The sequence below is a fragment of the Vombatus ursinus genome, unplaced genomic scaffold (assembly GCF_900497805.2).
Source record: "Vombatus ursinus unplaced genomic scaffold, bare-nosed wombat genome assembly UNPS02000582.1, whole genome shotgun sequence".
NCBI classification, from domain to species: domain Eukaryota; kingdom Metazoa; phylum Chordata; class Mammalia; order Diprotodontia; family Vombatidae; genus Vombatus; species Vombatus ursinus.
The window spans coordinates 13,194,474-13,215,524 of record NW_020940360.1 but is presented as its reverse complement, the minus strand read 5'-3'; the positions used below and the strand labels follow the sequence as shown (position 1 = coordinate 13,215,524).

The window sequence follows — 21,051 nt, the reverse complement described above, 5'->3', positions numbered from 1 at the left end:
TGTGCATTGAACACGTTCACACACACACACACACACACACACACACACACACAGAATTTAGTGTCAAGTTCACAGGGAAACAGAAAGGAACTAGTAGTGAAGGGAAGGGATAAAAAGGTAGGTAGATTCAGGAAGGGATTAGTAAATCTCCAATCTCAAAAGGTGGATCACAAAGGTAGGCTGAAAAGAAAAGAGAAGATTGATTGTTGTTCAGTAGTTTTTTATTCGTGTCCTACTCTTTATGACCCCATTTGGGTTTTCTTGGCAAAGATACTGGAGTGGTTTGCCATTTCCTTCTCCAACTCATTTTACAGATGAGGAAACTGAGGCAAATAAGGTTAAGTGACTTGCCCAGGATCACATAGCTAGTAAGTATCTGAGACCAGATTTGAACTCAGGAGGAGGAGTTTTCCTGACTCCAGTCCCAGCATTCTATCCTCTGAGCCACCTAGGATTGATAAGAACCTATAATTGGCTTTTGGAGAAGGTAGGAGAGGAAGGGCAGAGAGCTGAAGCAAATCTTATCCAGTTTAGATCACTAGTGCTGAGCACACTCCTCTCTTATCACCCTCTTTGTAAAGAGTGAGACAGAAGACAAAGAGAAAAAAACATATAAGAGGATGGGATAGAGAGAAATACACAATTACAGTCATATGTATGAATGGGATGAACTCACCCATAAAATGGAAGAGTAAAATCTAAAAGTATGATGTTTATAAGAAACACACTTCAAACAAAGATTCACAGCAGGACCAAACGCATAGCATTTTTAATGACTACAATAAATGTTAATTAAAAGATTACTACAAGGAAGTTGAACTCTGAGTAAAAGGTAAGTTACTTGAAAGCTAAGACTGTTTGATTTTTGCCTTTGTGTTCTAAGTGCCTGCCATAGTATCTGACACAAGTAAATGCTTATTGATTGATTAATGATCGAATTGAAAAACCATTAATGATTTCAGAAAATAGGTAATAAAAAGTAGCTCCTCTTCACAGCAAAGGGGACTATTAGCACAGAATACTGTCAGAAGTGGTGAATGCACTGGGTGTTTTTGTTTAATTGTTTTGCTACGCTACAATATAGGATTCAATCAGGAAAGTAGGAGAAGGTGGATATTTCCAAAAATGACTGTGTTGTAAAAAATAAAAGGCAGCAATAAAAGATATTTTTAAAAATACATAAATGGAACCATCCTTGCTTTCTTGGTATAATCCGGCTTTGTTGTAATGAATATCTTTTTATTGTACTATCTCCTATTTGCCAATGTTTTTACACCTAATTTATTGTTGGTTGAATAGTCATTAATTATTTTAGCCTATAGTCTTTTTTTCTCAACTTGTCCATGCCAGTTTTAGGGATCAAAACCATATTAACTTTATTAAAATAATTGTGTGGCATGGTATCTTTCTTTAGAAACAATCCATATAATATAAGGATTACATGTTCTTTGAAATCTTGGAAGAATACATATGTGAATCCATCTGGTTCAGATACCTTTTTAAGGAGTACCTCATTAATGGTGCCCCATTGGATTTCTCCCTCGAATATGAGTCTATATAAGTTATCTAATCCTATTTTGTAAATTAGCATACTTTATTTATCTATTCCTTTAAGGTTCTCAAACGTATTAACATAAAACTATTTATATTAATCTCTAATAATTTTCTTAATCTTTTGCCTTCATTATAATTTCTTAACTATTTCTGTCCTTTTTTGATTAAATTTGAAATTATTTATAAATATAATTATTACAAAAATACATGTCTTATATGTGTATATGTATATGTGTGTGTTTACAAGTGTCTTACTCTCCTTTGTTTGGTTCAGATGAAAGTGATTGTTCAAATGATGCCTGCTTCTACCACTCCTTTTTCCAAGTTTGTATAGTCTTACAAACAAGACTAGGTAAGGTAGACTCACCTTTCTGGGCCTTAGTTTCCATATCTATAAATTAAGAGTTTTGGGCTATATGAACTTTGATGTCCCTTCTAGCTCTAAATGAATGATCCTGTGATCTCTAGCTCTGCTATAAAGGGATTTTTTAATTCTTTTCTCTGTGAGTTTTTTATATTCTTTTAGTTTTTAAATTTCTATCTCTTGTTTACAGTGCTTAGATTTGCTGGGGAACAGATTCTGGATTGAATTTTACACGGAATATGGACCACCCAACGTTAGAGGTTGCTGTAGGTATTAACCAACCCACAATCTCTCTTTCATAATCTCATAGAAGCTGGATTGACCATCACTCCTCAATTTTGACCCTGAGTGTACAGTAACCAAGTTCTCTCATGGCTATAATAAGTCTTGGGATGTGTGTTTGTATTTCTCCTCATTCTGATTGCCTAGTCTATCACTCCCATTCATCCCTTTCTTTGTATATGTTTTACATGGAAAATAGCTTTAAGATTATAGAATCATAGGGCTAGAGCTGAAAGGGACAAACCTCTTAGACCATGTAGTCCTTGCAAAGGAGAAAACTGAAGACCAAAAAAACGAACTAATTAATGACCAAAAAAACCCTACATATTTTAAAAGAAAACTCTTGACACTTTTTTTGTACATGACTAATGCATAAATTTGTTTTGCTTGATGATACATTTTGTTATGGGTTTTGTTTTTATTTCTTTTTCAATGGGAGGGGGAATAGAAGGGGAATAAAGTAGATTTTCACTAACTGAAAATAATTTACTTAATTTAAAAACAAGAAATACAATGATCAAAATAAAGGAAGACCTATGTAACAGGAGATATACTTAATGTTCCTGAATGGATCAAAGTAATATAGCAAAAAGGACAATGCTTCTTTAATTAGATATGCCTACTGTTATTATACCATTTAAAATACCAAAGGATTTCTTATAAAACTAGATAAAAATCTTTTTACAGCAAATGTCTCTGATTTGCCTTATTTCTCAAATACATAGAGAACTGAATCAAATTTATAAGAATACAAGTTATTCACCAATTGATAAATGGTCAAAGGATATGAACAGGCAGTTTCCAGATGAAGAAATCAAATCTATAATCATATGAAAAAAATGCTCTAACTCACTACTGTTTAAAGAAATGCAAATTAAAACAACTCTGAGGTACCACCTCACATCTATCAGATTGGTTAGTATGACAGAAATGGAAAATGATAAATTTTGGAGGGGATGTGGGAAAACTGGGACACTAATACATTGTTAGTGGAGTTGTGAACTGATCCAAACATTCCAGAGAACAATTTGGAACTATGCCTAAAGGGCAATCCCTTTGACTTAGCAATATCAGTATGTGGGAATCATCTCTGTCACAAGAAATAAAAAGAGACTTAAAAAAAAAAAAAGGAAAACGAAAAAAGGAAAACGACCTACTTGTACAAAAATATTTATAGCAGCTCTTTTTTGAGATGGCAAAGACTTGGAACCTGAGGGGATGCCCATCAATTGGGGAATGGCTGAACAAGTTGTGGTATATGAATGCAATGGAATATTATTGTACTATAAGAAATGATGAGCAGTCAGATTTTAGAAAAACTTAAAAAGACATGAACTGATGCTGATTGAAGTGAGCAGAACCAAGAGAACATTGTACACAGTAATTGCAACACTGTGAGGATCAGCTTTGATAGACTTAGCTCTTCTCAGCAATACAATGATCTAAGACAATTCCAAAAGACTCATGATGGAAAATATTATCCCCATCCAGAGAAAGAACTATGGAGTCTGAATGCATATTGAAGCATACTATTTTCTCTTTTTATGTCTTTCTTATGGTTTTTCCCTTTTGTTCTGATTCTTCTTTCACAATATGACTAATATGGAAATAGGTTTAATATAATTGTGCATATATAGCCTATATCAGATTACATGCTGTCTTGGAGAGGGGGAAAATTTTTCAGAAAGACTCAGATGAACTGATGCAAAGTGAACTGAGCTGGAGAACATTGTACAAAGTAACAGCAATGATGTATGGTGATCAACTAAGTGACTTAGCTATTCTCAGCAATATGATGATCCAAGACAATTCCAAAGGTCTCATGAGGAAAATTGTCATTCACATCCAGAGAAAGAACTGATGGAGTCTGAATGTAGATCACTAGTTTCACTTCCTTTATTTTTTTCATTTTTTTTCTTTTGGTCTGTTTCTTCTTTCACAACATGACTAATATGGAAATATGTTTTACATGATTGCACATATATAACCTATATCAAATTGTTAACCATCTTAGGGAGAAGGGAGGTAAGGGGAAGGGAGAAAATTTGGAATTCAAAACTTTTAAATGAATGTTAAAATCTGTCTTTACATATAATTAGAAAAATAAAATACTATTTAAAAAAAAGAACTAGATAAAAATCACAATGAAATTTACATAGAAAAATAAACTGGCAAGAATAGCACAGAGCAAACTAAAGAGAAAAGTTGATAAAAGTGGTCTTGCACTTTCAGATTTTGAAATATATTTTAATGTGATTAATAACAAAATGACTAGGAACTCATGGGGAAAAAAACAAACAAACAGAAATAGGTCAGTGGAATACAATAAACCCAACAGACATCCAACCAAATATATACAAATCATTTGTATTTGATAAATCTTTGCAAAATAAAACTTGGGTAAATGATTCATTATTTAACAAAGATATTTAGGAAAATTGGTTGGAAATCTATTGGAAAAACAATTTCCCACATCTTACATTGTAAACTCTAGTGAATTATAGCTGGATGGCAGACTTAAACATCTAAGAACAAAGAAAATAACATTATAAAAATGTTGGAAGAAAATGAAATTAAATATTTATCTCAATTGTGAATGGAATATGAATTTTCCCATTCAACAAATAAAAGAAATTATTAAGGATAAGACAGATGTGCCTGACTATAAGAAATATTTAAATTTCTACAAGAAAAACAGTATAATTTTTAAAAATAGCATTGGTCATAATAACAAGATTCATTTGGAATAACAAAAGGTCCAGAATATCAAGGGAACTAATGAAAAGACATGCAGGGGAAGGTGGCCTAGCCATTCCAGATCTTAAATTGTATTATAAAACAGCAATCATCAAAACTGCTTGGTATTGGCTAAGAAATAGAGTGGTGAATCAGTGGAATAGGTTAAGTATGCAAGACACAGTAGTCAGTGACTATAGTAATCTATTATTTGATAAACCCAAAGACCTCAGCTTCCGGGATAAGAACCCACTCTTTGACAAAAACTGCTGGGAAAACTGGAAAAGAGTATGGCAAATCTCACACCATATACCAAAATAAAGTCAAAATGGGTTCATGATATAGATATAAAGGCTGATACTGTAAGCAAACTGGGAGAGCAAGGAATAGTTTACTTGTCATATTTATGGAGAACAGAAGAATTCATAACCAAACAGGAGATAGAGAACATTATGAAATGCAAAATGGATAACTTTGATTACATTAAATTGAAGAGTTTTTGCACAAAGCCAATGCAACCAAGATTAGAAGGAAGGTAGAAAATTGGGAAAGAATTTTACAACCAGCCTCTCAGATAAGGGCCTCATTTCTAAAATATATAGAGAATTAAGTCAAATTTATAAGGCTATAAGCCATTCCCCAATTGATAAATGGTCAAAGGATATGAACAGGCAGTTCTCAGATGAAGAAATTAAAGCTATCTATAGTCATATGAAAAAATGCTCTAAATCACTATTGATTAGAGAAATGTAAATCAAAACAACTCTGAGGTACCACATCATACCTATCCGACTGGCCAACATGACAAAACAGAAAAATGATCAATGTTGGAGAAGATGTGGGAAAATTGGAACCCTAATGTATTGTTGGTGGAGTTGTGAAATGATTCAACCATTTTGGAGAGCAATTTGGAACTATGCCCAAAGGGCTATAAAAATATGCATACCCTTTGACCCAGCAATAGCACTTCCAGGGCTGTATCCCAAAGGGATAATACAAATGGGAAAAGGACCCACATGTACAAAAATATTTATAGCAGCTCTTTTTGTGGTGCCAAAAAATTGGAAATTGAGAGGATACCCATCAATTGGGGAATGGCTGAACAAGTTGTGGTATATGAATGTGATGGAATACTATTGTGGTATAAGAAATGATGAACAGGCTGACTTCAGAAAAACCTAGAAAGACTTGTATGGTCTGATGCTGAGTGAAGTGAGCAGAACCAGGAGAACAGTGTACACAATAACAGCCACGTTGTGTGATGACTAATATTGATAAACTTAACCCTTTTCAGCAATACAAGGATCTAAGACACCTGCAAAGGCCTCGTGATGGAAAATGCTACCCACAAGGAAGAAAGAACTATGGAGTTTGAATGCAGATCGAAGCATACTATTTGCTATTTTTTTTCTTCTGTTGAGTTTTGTTTCCTCTTTCTGGTGGTTCCTCCTATTGGTTCTAATTCTTACTTACAACATCACTAATGTGAAAATAAGTTTAATAGGAATGTATATATACATAGCCTATATCAGATTGTGTGCCATCCTGGAGAGGGAGGTGGGAAGAGAGAGGGAGAAAAATTTTAAACTCAAAAGCTTATGGAAGTGACTGTTGATAATTCAAAATAAATTAATTTAAAAAATAGCTTGGTCAAATTATTTATAGCACCTAGGTGGGGGGGTGTTGGAGCCAGCTTAAACCATCTGGAGAGCTAATTGTTAAATTTTCCATATTTTCAGTGATAATTTCCATTCCACAATGGATAAATGATCAAAGGATATGAACACTTTTCTTTTTAATTTTTATTGATAGTGGTTTTCTATCACCATTTCCAAAATAACAGTCCTCCCCCTCCTTAGAGACCTAATCCTCATAACAAAGAATAAAAAAGAGCAAAAGAAAAGAATTTTTTTATCAAAATTTACCTATACTTCAACTAAGCATAACATGTATATGTATTGTTCTGCACACATAATCTTCCATCTTTGCATAAAACTGAGAAGAGGGCATGTTCTCCTCTCTTCTTTGAGGCCAAGCTTCATCATTATAATTATACCAGTTCAGTTTCAGTTTTCTAAACAGATAATTTATTTTTTTTTAGTTTTATTTATTTATTTGTTTTTAGTTTTCAACATTCACTTCTATAAGATTCTGAATTCTAAATTTTCTCCCCCTTCCTTCCCAAGATGGCATGCAATATGATATAAGTTATCCATGTATAATCATATTAAATATATTTCCACATTAGTCATGTTGCAAAGAAGAATTAGAACCAAAGGGAAAAAAACACGAGAAAGAAGAAACAAAAAAAAAGAAGAAGAGAAAATAGCATGTTTTGATCTGCATTCAAACTTCACAGTTCTTTCTCTAGATGTGAATAGCATGTTCCATCATGAGTCTTTTGGAAATGTCTTAGATCCTTGTATTGCTGAGAAGAGCTAAGTCTATCAAAGTTGGTCATCGCACAATGATGCTGTTACTATGTATAATGTTCTCCTGGTTCTACTTGCTTCAGTTTATGAAGTCTTTCCAGCAAACAGGTAATTTCTAAGAAAGGAAATTGAAATTGATAACAATCACTTGAACAAATTCTCAAATTCACCAATAAAGATATGCAATTTCATGGACAATCCTCTTTTTTCATTTTCACTTTGTATATGCAGATGTCCATTCTATCTGATATTTATTAAATTTTGAATAAAAATAGATGTAACCTGGCTTTTGAGCATGTTCAGTTTGTCTGACATGGTGCTCACTGCACCTAGAAGGGGTAGTCTCCTTGCTTGGTTGTCTGAGTTTTTAAAAGTACTGCAGCAGTGTGGTTCACTGTCTTTCCACCATCTTTTTAGCTGTACTCCTAGCTACTTCATTCATAATGGATGTCATGAACTGAACAGGTAAGAGGGGAACTACTTGTCAATCCACAGCTTACCTCTCTTTTACCCCATCTCCAAGAAATGGGCCAGGGCTTGTTTGCCTCTGTTCTTTATTGTTTGTCCTCAATTTCTTGTGCCAGAGGTGATTGTCACAGACTGGGTAGTTCAAGCCTCAGAGACTGACGTTGGAGCCAGTATTGCCAGCAGGTGATGCAACAGCCAGCAATCTCATCATGGAAACCCTGAGAAAACCAGGGTATCTGGGATTCACTCCAGGTAGGTTTTGGACTTGGAGGTGAGACTGTACTCATGGGAATGCAGCTAAGCTATGAACCCAATTTTGTGTTGCAAATTTGTGATTATCTTTTAAAGTAAACATTCCTTTGTCAAAGCTCCATGATAAAAATTAAAAAGAAAGAAAGAAGAAAGGAAAGAAAAAAAAGTTTAACTTCGGAAAAACAGAAAGGACACTTTAGGTATAAAGAAATACATCATGTTGGACCAATATGACCACAGTTATTTATAAGAAATATGAGGGAAGTAGTGAATACTTAAAACCCATTTGAGAAAAAAATTTTAAAAATCCATTTGTACAAACTTGTTTGCACCACCTCTTGTCTTTTCCTTACATACTTGTTTCCCATAATAGCTATCCCAGGTCCAAGGCATTCTTTTGATCCACATCTACTCAAATTTATAGTCTATAAGAACTCACCAATGTGTTTCCTTCTTCTCTACTCAGAGGACATAATTAGTTAAAAAACAAAGGCATTTAATGAAATAACATAGTAAGACTATTTGTAACAGGCCATTTTCCCCATGCACATAGTGCATACTCTCCCAAAATATACATGCCATTGTGGGGTCCAAAATTATGCAGTCTGCAAGAAAGCTCTGTGCCATTAACCATTTATTAAAGGGACCAGACCCCTTCAACAAATGTGACCTCAGAGTTTCCTCAGGAACTGAGATGCCTACTAGTTCCTACAGCCTTTCTTATAGAGGGCTTGATACCCAGACACTCAGAAGAGGCAAAATAAAGTACAGAGTCTCATTGGTTGATAGACCTTGCTTTTGACCCTCCAGGAGGGCCAAAAATGATAGATCAGCATGAGTGATCACAGGATGGGCAAGGCAAGGGTCATCTCCACTGACCATATGACCACTGGTCATAATATTAGTCCCCCTCCTCATGTTGGGGAAGAGAGAACAGTCCAGAGGTACTAAAATAAATTGAGGGATATTTCGTATCATGGAATCAAGTGATATTCCATATCATGGTCAAGATATCCCACCTATGCTGGGTTTGGTCATCAGCATTCTTGTGGTTAGGCAAGTAAACTTCCTAACTAGTAAATAAGTGGTGAACAGTGAATTTATGGATTTTAAAGTTTGAGGCCTACTATAAGAATCTATCTTATCTAATTATCCCTATATGATATATGTAAAATATGCATTAATACATGTTATTCTTATATTAATATTAGTTAACTGAGTAAATGTAACTTACTAGGCGAGTATATCACTAATGATTGCTAACAATCATTACCCCTATGGAATCACACTGAAATTATTAATACTGATTAGAATAAAATAGGAGTCTAATAAATCATTTCTCTCACCATCAGTGGGGAGAATTTGTACGCGTAGGAAATCACAAATGAGGGGATGACACTCACATATGAGGAATATGTAGGGAGGGGCCAGGTAATGTTATGGCTGCTTCTTGGCCTGTTCTTTATTGGCTGCAGCATCACTGCTGGGCCTGTTTGATGTATTGATCCACTGGACTGTGATGGTCTCTTAGTCTTAGCTGGCATGTTCTTCTTTTGTGCTCGCTCCCATGCTTTTTAGTATGATGTTTTCAGTAATGTTGTCAGATGCCTTCAACAAGGATGAAAACAGAATTAAGGTCAGCTACCGCACTGATGGTAAATTATTTAACCTGAAAAAACTAGAAGCCAAGACTAAAGTGTAGAGAGAGTTGGTACATGGTTGTTTGTTAGCAGATAATTATGCACTCTATGCAGCCTCTGAAGCCAAGATGCAACAAAGTATGGATTGATTCTCTGCTGGTTGTGTTAATTTTGGCCTAACAAATAACACCATGAAAACATAGGTTCTCTACCAGCCAGCACCACACCATCCATACACAGAACCATCTGTTACAGCAAATGGAGAACTATTGAATGCTGTGGGTAAATTCACTTACCATGGCAATATACTTTCCAGGGATGTACACGTAGATGATTAGGTTAACACATGCATTGCCAAAGCTAGTTCGGTGTTTGGGGAGCTTCAAAAGAAAGTGTGGGAAAGAAAAGATATTAGACTGACTACCAAAGTAAAGGTCCACAAAGCAATTTACCGGTATACCAGTATCATGCCAGGAAACTGAATCGTTTCCATTTGAATTGTTTTATGAAGACTCTGAAGATCACTTGGTAAGATAAGGTACTAGACACTTGAGGTCCTTTCTCAGTTCTGAATTGCCAACCATTCAAATACTGAAGAGAGTGCAAGTCCAATGGGCTGGCCACACTGTTCAAATGCCAAAAGTATGTTTGCCTAAAAGATTATTCTATGGAGAACTCACACAACAAGGTCAAAAGAAGCGATACAAGATCACTCTGAAGGTCTTTCTGAAAGACTTTAGAATTAATTGCATGACATGGAAGACACTGGCAAAAGACCAACTAGCATGCAGTGCCCACGTCAAAGAAGGTTCTATGTTCTATGAGCAGGGCAAAATTTCAGTAGCCCAAAAGAGAGGCGAGATATACAAATTTAGTGATATCTCCACTCTAAATGTTCATACAGACAATTTCTTGCCCAACCTATGGTAGAGCCTTCTAAGCTCCTACTGGTCTGATCAACCACAGTCAGACATACTGTACCTTGATCCCAACATAGTGATGTCATTTTGATCCTCTTTGAGAACAAGAACAAAGGACAACAACCAACCAACCAACCAACATTAAGTTTCAATCAGGGCATAGTGTCCAAAACTTGTCCTTGAAAATAAAAGGCTGAGAGTTCCACGCCCAGTTAAAAAATCTAGACATCTTAGCCGGAAGGTTAAGATTAGTTCTTTCTTTTTATAACACCTATGACTAAGCAGAAATAAAAGTCTTCTTTTACAATAACTACTTATCATAGGATTCAGATAATCTGACTTACTCCCAAAATCCTCTCTGGTTTGAGTTCAAATGAAAGTAAGTCAAATCAGCAAGCATTTAATTGCTTAACCTGACACTGTTCAATGCTAGGGATACAAAGAAGGGTAAAAACACGATCCAAAAACTCTAGGAATTTTTTTTAATGGGGAAGACAATGTGTAAGCAAAATAAATAAATATGAAATATTTAATAAATAAATATGAAACATAAAGAGTATAGATAGAAGGTACTCTGAGAAGAATCCAACTTAAAACAAAAAAGAAGGCTAAAGAAGCATCTCAATCCAGTTACTAATATAGTCCTGTGTATTGTCAACTTGGAAAAACTCGGACCAATTCTGTGATCAGGAAATAAAATGAGGCATTTATTCAAGGTCAGAGAATTACAATTTGGGACAACACACTGCCCTATTCAGACAGGGATGCCAGGGGAGGAAGGAAAGAAGGGGGTTCTTATAAGTCATAGTCGTGGGAAATAGCACAGTATAGTCTGGGTTCACAGAACAAATGAGCTGCAGGAAGGGAGTATTGAGGAATTAGAAAAACAAGGTCACAGAAAGGTCCTTGGTTTAGCTTTGCCAGGTGTTCCCGGAACAGGGGCTGTTGGAAACTGCTAGGGTATGTGTGGGTTTTCTTGGGGGGCAGTTAGAAACTGCTGGTCAGAGCAGGGTAAGGACCCCAGGGTTTCCCCAGAGTTTGACAGTATTGATATACCCAATACTTCCAGCAGAGCCTTCATGCTCAGTGAGAAGCAGGCCTAGATGGAGTTGAGTGGTTTTCTATCCACTTAGCTAGAATTCCTGTCTTGTCTTTCTTATTATAGCGAGTATTCTGTGGCATCACAGTCATACAGCAAGGTTAGCTACTTTTCACCCTAAGGGCTCCAGGGAGTACTGTTTCTCTACTCCTATTTGTTTGAGGCTGCCCACTGTTAGCCTTCAGTAACTCGTACCCCAGTTTCATTTAACTAATTAGCTATTACAAGGGATAGTTACTTTGAAGATACATCAAGAGAACTACAAATATTCCTCTCATACTTCGAACGTACTGAATCTGGAAAGTTGTTCCATGTTCTTTAGGCATTGATGTGGGGTTGATGGCAAAACCTGGCAGAGACTTGACTCCCAGCTGCAGGACCTTGGGTGGCCTACTCTCTTGACCTTTCAAAATCTACAAGGTCTTACCTTTACCTAAAATGAAACAATAAATACTGGAGTAAACAATTGAGGTCCATACTGACTGGGCCACAAGTCAGCCTCAGATGGAGAAGGCCCAAAGCAGCTCCCTTTATAGCTTTATCTGTCACTTTAATGTCACTAGACTGGAAAAGTGGGCAGCTAGGGGGCTCAGTGGATAGAGTGCCAGGCCTAAAGTCAGTCAGTTCTGAGTTCAAATCTGGCCTCAGACACTTACTGTGTGACCCTGGACAAGTCACTTAATCCTGTTTGCCTCAGTTTCCTCATCTGTAAAATGAGCTGGAGAAGGAAATGGCAAACCACTCTGGTATCTTTGCCAAGAGAACCCTAAATAAGGTCACAAAGAATCAGACAAGACTGAACAGCAAGGACTAGAACAAGTCAAACCAAGAGAATAGTAGGTCAAATAGTACTTTTGGAAAGCATCCTCCGGTTCAGCTTAGCAGGCACAGACAGTCAAAGAAGTTCTTTATCATGTGATAAATGGTCCAGACCCAGTTATAGAATGTCTGCAAATGCACCCAACTTTCCCTAAGGCACTTCCAATGACACCTCCTGATAACTTTCCCTGAAGCAAGCTTCCCAACCTTTTTCATTAGGGAATTTTGTCAGAGATACTCTGTGCATGCTCATGAGGGCCAGTCCTCTGTTACATTATACATATCAATCAGCAGCAAAGCCTGGTGCTATATTTTGGCCAGGGAAAACCTCAGTCTTCCCTCCACTTCTCCAAAAATTTTGAGATGGTATGTGCCCTCAAAGTATTAGGAAAAATGTTTGTGTGTTTGTTCTTGCTTTACCTTTGAAGTAAATATCCCTTTGTAAAAGTTGTCAAGTGTTAAACGGTTAAATATGGAACTGGGATATTAGTAACTTGGGGCAGACATGGGGAGCAAAGCTGGTAGAGGCTCTAGTCAATGGTAGTAGAGAAAAGATATCCTAGGCCCTCAGGGCTCCATGTAACCCTGAGGGAAGATGTAGCCTGCCTGACCCTTAGGAGTAGAAACTAAACTACCAAAATGATGTCACAGTCTTTATAGCCTACCTCCTGATGTCTTAGTGAGAACTATGCCTGTGCATTGATCTGTCCTTTGGAATCTCAGCAGGTGAAAAGAATGTACACCAGTATATTTCTCAGCTGAAAGAGGACTACTAACTATATTCAATCTCATCCCAGAAAAGCTCTGATAGAAACAATGTCATGCATGAGTTTGCTGTTTAATCTTCAGCAAAAAGATGAGATCTTTTCTAAGGAATCTTGGTGCACATGGGACACACAGAGTAACAGATTGATGGAAAGTCATTCCATACCAAGTGGTCAAAAGGCTGGGAAACTTATTTGTCTCCAAAACAGTCCCAGAGAATGGTCAGGGCCTCACAAAGAGAATGCATTGGAACTACATACTTCTGATAAGCAGAAATGGAGTAATAGCCAAGCAGACTCTTAAGAAGAGCCCAGTTACCAGTTACTTAGAGCCTTCTATGTCTTAATGATAGCTCAGATGACTGATTCAGATGAGATGGGATTTGTATATTTCTACCTTCAGAGAAGCCAACCAAATCTTTCTTGGCTTCAGAAAGATGTCTGTTCAGAAAGGAGGGGAAAACTGTGTACCTCTGGGTGGACTGTTTATAGACTAATAACTTTTGTTTTGGAGACACCCAAGGAACAAACGTTACCCATAAGGTCTATAGTTAGAGATAATGTGGATTACGTATAAACAAAGAATTGTAATGTAGAGGCAGCTAGATGACATATGGTTAGGGCACTGGACCTGGAGTTGAAATCTGTACTCAGACACTAGCTGTATGACCCTCATCTGTAAAATGGGGATAATAATAACATCTACCTTGCAGGGTTGTTGTGAGGATAAATGAGGTAATAATTGGCACAGTGTCTCGCACATAGTAAGTACTATATAAATGTTAGCTATTATTACTGTTATTATTCTCTGGAAAATGTTTTTAAATGGATAAAATACATAGGATTACAAAGGGAACCAATTATATTGAAATAAAGATGTATTTTTTTCTCATCTAATAAGGACTCCCTAAAATCTAAGGGGTTTCTGTACCCCTGATTAAGTACCTCTGCTTTAAAATGATTAATTTCAATTCAGTCAGTTATGTAGTTGAGAAGCTAAGGACAAAGGTTTGAAGGGAGTCTGTGCCCTGGAGTCAAATTCTTTCTAACTTCTTCATATGCAGTTGAGGTATTCAACCCTTTCACCCTTTCTTGGGTAGGGAATGTCTCTTTTTCATCTTCAGGATTTTCCCTTTACATTTCAATGTTTCTTTCTTTTTGCTGGCCTAACTAGGCCACCTCCTTTTATTTCTTTAATGTTTTAGGAGGAAAGACAGAAGTGGTTAAATAAAGCCATTGTAGATATAACTATAGTATAGGTATTATACCATGTGCTTTTTTTTATGCAATTGCAATATATGCTATTATATTATCATAGATACAGAGCTGGAAGGGACCTTAGAGTTCATCTAGTCCTATATCCTCATTTTACAGATAAGGAAACTGAGGTTCAAAGATGTTAAGTGCTTTACTCAAAGTCATACAAGTAGTAAGTGGCAGGGTCAGAATTCAAATCTAGGTCCGCTGACTTCCAATCTAGTATCTTTTCCATTGAAGCACATAGCCTTTCTATATTTTGTATACAACCCATGTGTTTGCTATGAATATCCTTTTATTGTCATGATTCTTTGCTATAAATGGTAGTAAGTCATTATGATTGTACTATTCATAAAACTAAAAAAACTAAAAGTTAACTAAACTTAATTTTTCAAAATAAACACCTAAACTGTACTTCAAAATATAAATTTTAAAAGGTAGACAAAAAATACTAATTTTTTTGAGATATTAGGGTATGTATATTTGGGCACCTTTGGTATAACTTGTACACCCACCTGTGATGCAAAAGGGTAAAAAAATCTACTGCATACAATATTCAAATGTATATCTGCTTCCATGGAGGACCAGCTTCATTATGTCAAAGTTATGTGACTAGTGTTCATTGAAATAGCAGGTTCAGATAACGGAGGAATAGTTTTGTCAGTGAATAAGGGCTCAGTTCATTTTGATTTGGGTAGATTCTTGAAATGGGGACAAATAGGTGATGGTAGTGAATAGTGCTGGGCCTGAAATCAAGAAGATAGGGAAGTTCTTGACCAAATAGGGGATAAAGATAACAAGAGATAAAATGGATTTGATTACACAACAAAAATAATATAACTGGAAAAAATATCTACAGCAAATTTTTCTGATAAGGCTCTAAGTTTCAAGGGGCAACGAGGTAGTCCAGTGGATAGAGTGTTGTGCCTGGAGTCTGGAAGACCTGAGTTCAAAGGTGGCTTCAGGCACTTACTAGCTGTGTAACCCTGGGCAAGTCATTTAACGTTGTTCTCCTCAGTTTCTTCATCTGTTAAAAAAAATGAGCTGGAGAAGGAAATGGCAAACCACTCCAATGTCTTTGTCAAGATAACCCCAAATGGGGTAATTGGGAGTCAGAAACAAGTGAAACAACTGAACAACAAACGATTCTTGAAACTATCCATCCCTGGATGAGTTGAGGCTTCTTCACAGAGAGGAGAAGCTGAGGAATTGAAATTTGCTGACTCTCTGGTAACCATAGGGAACAAGGTGTGAGAAATGAAAAGAGTTAAGTTTCCACATAAGTAGATAAGAAATCAGTACAGGCAGGCTAACTTCTCTGTGTGTGTGTTTGGGGGACGGAGGGAGAGTGACAGAGAATGTCAGCATGGGAATATATTTCCACTGAGGCCGATAGCACAAATAAATGTAACAAGGCAGATATAAGCAATAAAATTAGTAATAAATTGAGGAAAGATGAGCAAAAGAAACAAGCTAAGTAATGACATTCAGAATACTTTAAATACTAGCTCTCTATGTCATATTTCATGGGCCATAAGTAGAGTATTGGAATGATCTCTGATGGTTGTCACCATGGTGATGTTTCTCCACTTGGGCAGATAGAACAAATAAATACAAAAAGACAAATATAACAAACAGAACCTTCACACAGCCAGTAAGTGTCTGAGGCCACATTTGAACTCAGGTCTTCCTGACTCCAGGTCCAGCACTCTATCCACAGGGCCTTTGTTGCCCCTTGAATGCAATAAAATTAATAATGAATCAAGGAAAGATGAACAAAATAAACAGACCTAAATGAAGGCTAAGTAATGACGTTCAGAATAATGCCTGAGTCAAAGAACAGATCATAGAAACAATAATTATGTTGAAGTTAATGATAATGACATACCAGAAATTTTGAGAAGCTGTTAAAACAATCCTTAGAAGAAATTTTATATTTCTGAAATCTTATATTGATAAAATAGAAAAGGAAAGGATCAGTGACTAATGAGAAATTCACCCAGGTAGAGTAAACTGCCTTATGTAAATTATTCACTGAACTACAAAGAATTGCATGGGATATACATAGAGGTTAAATGACTTGTCCAGGGTCACATAGCTAATAAGTCTTAAAGATTTGGACACTCAGAATTTTACTATATCAGGCTGCCTCATTTAAGCAAATAGAATATGAAAATTTATGTGTTATTGCTTAAACAATTATCTTTATTTCCTAAATAGCATAAGAAAATGTATTAAATAAATAATGTCTTTTGTTTTCTTAATGCTCTTTTCTGAAATGTCTATGCCTGTGCTAATCTAATGGGAGACACTAATTACCTGGTTGTAGCTAGCTTAGGTGAGGGCAGAATATTTATTTCTGTTCTTCAGGGATACATGTCTGCCTTGATCCACAGATACAGTGCCTTAGAAGAGGGTCTCTCTGAGTTGCCACAGCAACTGAGCCGAGGATCTATCCAATGCATTAGAGGCCTTCCTCTGTCTAGGTCTTTTAATATTCTGTGGGTACCCATGCAACACTCAGGCTATCCATCTGTCATTTCTCACTCTCACTACATGACTAGTCCACTGATCATATTATTTTTTGGATGTTATCTGTTATGCCATTTCTTTTGGGCAAGTAATTATTAGTGATATGCTGCAGCCTGCTTATGAATAAATGAGTGAATGCTTATTTGCTTTGACTGTGTAAGAGTCCTTGCTTGCTATCTTATCCCTAGCACAGTGTGTAATGCTGTTGATACATATGATATATACTGATGATGAAATTGGTGAAGGGGGAGGAAGCTACATTCTCATATTCTCTTGGATGTCAGGCTTGGTCATTATAATTTCACAGCATGGGAACTTATGGGTGGGAAACACTATATTTAACATCACAGGTGGTTGATGGGTTGGATAATTTCGCTGGATTCTTTTTCTTTTTAAAATTATTTGCAAAGAGATGAATTTCCGGGAGGGGGAAGGGAAAGAAATGTGTTAGGAAATGTAGGTGATATAAAAACAAAAGATAGCAATGCTGAAAAGATGGAGGAGGAAGAAAGTACTTTATGTCTTTGGAAGAAAATTGCTATCCGAAGCCATTAATATCACAGTATTGCCACAACATACTTATCATTTGCATGACATTTTATTTAATTATAATACATTTATTAAGTACCTACAATGGCTACAGACTGTTCTAGAGACGAAGGATATATATCAACTTAATAAGTACAGTCCCTAACAATTACAATTATATGCTGCAATGTTTTAAGATTTACAAAGTGCTTTCCTCAGAACCCTATGAGATAGGTAGTGGAAATTTTATTATCACCTCTAGTTTATGGATCAAGCTCTCAATTTCAAACTTCTTTGCTTAGTATTCACATTTGAATTCCAAACATGGGGCCACTCCACCTTTCTAGAGTTATTTGTTATTATCACCCTCTACATTTTCTACACTCTGGCCAAACTGGTGTACTTTTTGCTCTGGAATAGATCATGGAACTCCCACATCTGAGACTTTGCTCATACATGTTCCCTAAGGAGACATCAAGGTCGGGTGGAAATAGTCTTGAAGTTGGGGGTCACAGGAGATGAGTCTTAATCCTGACTCTGCTATTTGCTACTTGTGTGACTCTTTTGTTGTTCAATCTTATCCAACTCTTTGTGACTTCGTGGACCACACTGTCCATGGGTTTTCTTGGCAAAGATACTGGAGTGGTTTGTCATTTCCTTCTCCAGCTTATTTTACTGATAAGGAAACTGAGGCAAACAAGGTTAAATGATTTGCCCGGGGTCATACAGATAGTAAGTGCCTGAGGCTGGATCTGAACTCAAGTCTTCCTGACTCCAGGCCCAGCATTCTATCAATGGGGCCACCTAGGTGCTATGTGACTTTGAGTAAGTCATTTAATCTTTCAGGGTCTCAGTTTCCTCATTTATAAAATGAGAGCTTTGGATTACATGGCTTCTAAGATCTTTTCCAACTGTACATATATCAAAGTATTTCTTCCCCTTACTCACCTGTTGAAGTTGTGTGGGACGTGAAGACCCTTACCAATAAATTCTGGAGACTCAGATGTAGCAAAGAGAGAGATTTCTTTATTAGCTTTCTCTAGAAAGGGCAACCTCCATCAGCCTAAAATGGCTCTGGAGGAAGAGTCCAAGGGTGTGCTCGGCAAAGAAAGGTCATATAGATCCCTAACTGCAACTCCTCCTCCCTAACCCCCTTCCTCTCAGCTCATTGGTGCAAGCCTTGAGAGCACAATCTATGAGGCAATCTACCCCATTACCAGAGAACAAAGACAGTTTAACAATCCTTCCTGGAGTTTTTGCAAGAGTAAGCAGTTTGGGAAGGGGGGGGAGGTCTGGTAAAGTACAGGATGTGTTGAAAAGCATGTTTCTTTACAAGGTCAGCTGGCTGCAAATGTTTCAACAGAATGAGAAACGATTAACTCTTTGAGGAGCCTTCACTCCTGAGAGATCCTCAGAGATCATCTCTCACAAAGTCAAGCTTTTACAACCCTTTTAAAACAACAAAAGCTTTTACAATAACAAAAAAATTTATAACATTCGTTTTTAAAATTTTGAGTTCCAAATTATCACCTTTCTTCCCTTTTTTCCTGCTGCCTTCATTGAGAAGGCAAATTACATTCATATTTGAGCTTCACCTCTACCCTGTTTCTAAAATTTCCATTTTATATATGCAGAAACTATACAGAGGTCAAGTAATTTATCTTTGGCCACATATCTAAAAATGACAGAGGTGAGAGTTGAATCCAAGTCTTTCTGACACATGAATCCAAGTCTTTCTAACTCCTGGTCTAGCAATCTACAAAGGTAAATTTCCTCTTAGAGAAGCCTTCTTTAATTCCCAGCCCCCTCCCCACCATGACCAGCTGCTTCACACCTCACACAACAATTACTTGACTTTGCCTGGTGAAAGTGGAAACAATGAGATGCGGTAGAAAGCAAATTGGATTTGGAGGCAGGGGAAATGAGTTTAAATTACTCCCTATGTCATCTTCATTCACTTCTCAGGGCCTCAGTTTCCTTATATGTAAAATATGATGGTTGGACTAAGATCCCTTCCAGCTCCAATGGTTTGTTTTCCAGTTCTAATGATCTCCAATGATTTTTAAGACAACTGTGAAAATGCATGAAGGAGCTGTGATTTCATAGGTAAGAGAAGCTCCTACCTGGAGCTCCCTCCAAAGTAGTTGGCTGAGGCACACCGAGGATGTGACTTGCCCCAAGGTCACACTCTCAGGGGTGGGATTTGAACCCAAAAGTCGAAGCCTCCCCTGGTGCTCTGTATTGTATAGTGTAGTTATCTTCAGGTACCTCAGACATTCTTACTAGCTTTTAAACTGTAGGAGAGAAGGGGACATATATCTGCACTTTTTTTCTTCGCGGGTACCTAACACATAGTGGGTGTTAGATGAGTAAAAGACAGAACCTTGTGTGCACTAAGCAAAGGTGAAAACTCAAGTATCCTGACTGAGCAAAGTGTTCTTTTTCCTCAAAGATATGACAATTGAATCCAAGCTTGTAAGCTCCATGAGGGAACCTGCCTTATTTAAACTTAAGCTCGCTCCAGTCAATATTTAATTAAAAAATATCTTGAGTATTAATAACTGTTTGCTACATTGAATTAAAAATATGTCCTATCAAGTGCTAGCTACATTTTCGGGCTTGTATCGCAATGTCCTACCTGGGGTATTTAAGTGACTTGCTCAGGGTCACAAAGACTCTTGAACCCAGATCTTTCCGCCTATAGAATTTAGAACCCAGGGGGCAGCTAGGTGGTATAGGGGATAGAGGACCGGCCCTGAAGTCAGGAGGATCTGAGTTCAAATCCAGCCTCGGACCAAATACTTGACACTTACTAGCCGTGTGACCCTGGGCAAGTTCACTTAACTCTAATTGCCAAAAAAAAAAAAAAATTAGAACCCAGATCTTTGAGCCTCTGGGAAAAATCGGAAACTGGGTCTTTCTGCCCCCAGAGACTGGGAGCGGGGGAACCTGAACATTTACTATCAGACATGGTTGATGTGTTGGATAATTTTGCTGAACTTTTTTTTTTCTCTTTTACAAATCCTTTGCAAAGAGATGTATTGCTGGGAGGGGGAGGTGGAAGCAATGTGTTGAGGAAATGCAGGGAATGTAAAAATAAAAGACAGTAATACAATTAAAACTGATGAAAGGGGAAGACAGCACTTTGTGCTCTTGGGAAGAAAGCTGCTATCTGAAATCATTAATAAGAGGTCTTCCCGCCTCAGGCCAGTTCTCGATCCGCTACCCCTGCAACCTCTTCTTTGATACATATCGACTAGCCCATTTACTGCCTGAAGAGGCGAACGAACCTCCCGCAAATCAGCCCTCGCAGGGAAGGGCCGAGGGTAGCTTGCAAAGACTACATGTCCCATCGTACACTGCACCTTCCGGAGTCGGCCCTGTTTGTCGGGCGAACACTAGTC

The 21,051-nt window shown here is 37.0% G+C and overlaps 1 long non-coding RNA gene across 1 annotated transcript; it reads right to left on the bottom strand.

Annotated features, from left to right (window-relative positions):
- Positions 1-7,386: 7,386 nt before the first annotated feature.
- On the bottom strand, positions 7,387-18,714 carry LOC114038977. Its single transcript, XR_003568611.1, has 4 exons — positions 18,596-18,714; positions 10,025-10,108; positions 9,492-9,696; positions 7,387-7,483 (listed from the first exon to the last, which is right to left on the bottom strand). It is a non-coding gene; the product is annotated as an uncharacterized LOC114038977 (long non-coding RNA).
- Positions 18,715-21,051: the final 2,337 nt, after the last annotated feature.